Genomic DNA, 293 nt, shown 5'->3' on the forward strand with positions numbered 1-293 from the left:
ATCACTCCCAACAGCGATTTGCGTTCGGTTGCTAGCAACTGCTTCGTATTTCGCCGCGTGAATTTCGCACAAAACGCGAACAGGTCTCGCCTTATCGACTAAGCCGGCAGCAATGTCCGGAACCTTATTCACATTTATCACGTTTATCACCTCACCGCGCGTGGCGAGCGCCAAATAAAGCGCCAAAGGAACCCGATAAAAAAAAAAAAAAAAAAAAAAAAAAAAAAAAAAAAAAAAAAAAAAAAAAAAAAAAAAAAAAAAAAAAAAAAAAAAAAAAAAAAAAAAAAAAAAAA

This window comes from Odontomachus brunneus, unplaced genomic scaffold, assembly GCF_010583005.1.
Source record: "Odontomachus brunneus isolate Ranch 3 - 2012 unplaced genomic scaffold, Obru_v1 Obru_scaffold_002, whole genome shotgun sequence".
Classification (NCBI taxonomy): domain Eukaryota; kingdom Metazoa; phylum Arthropoda; class Insecta; order Hymenoptera; family Formicidae; genus Odontomachus; species Odontomachus brunneus.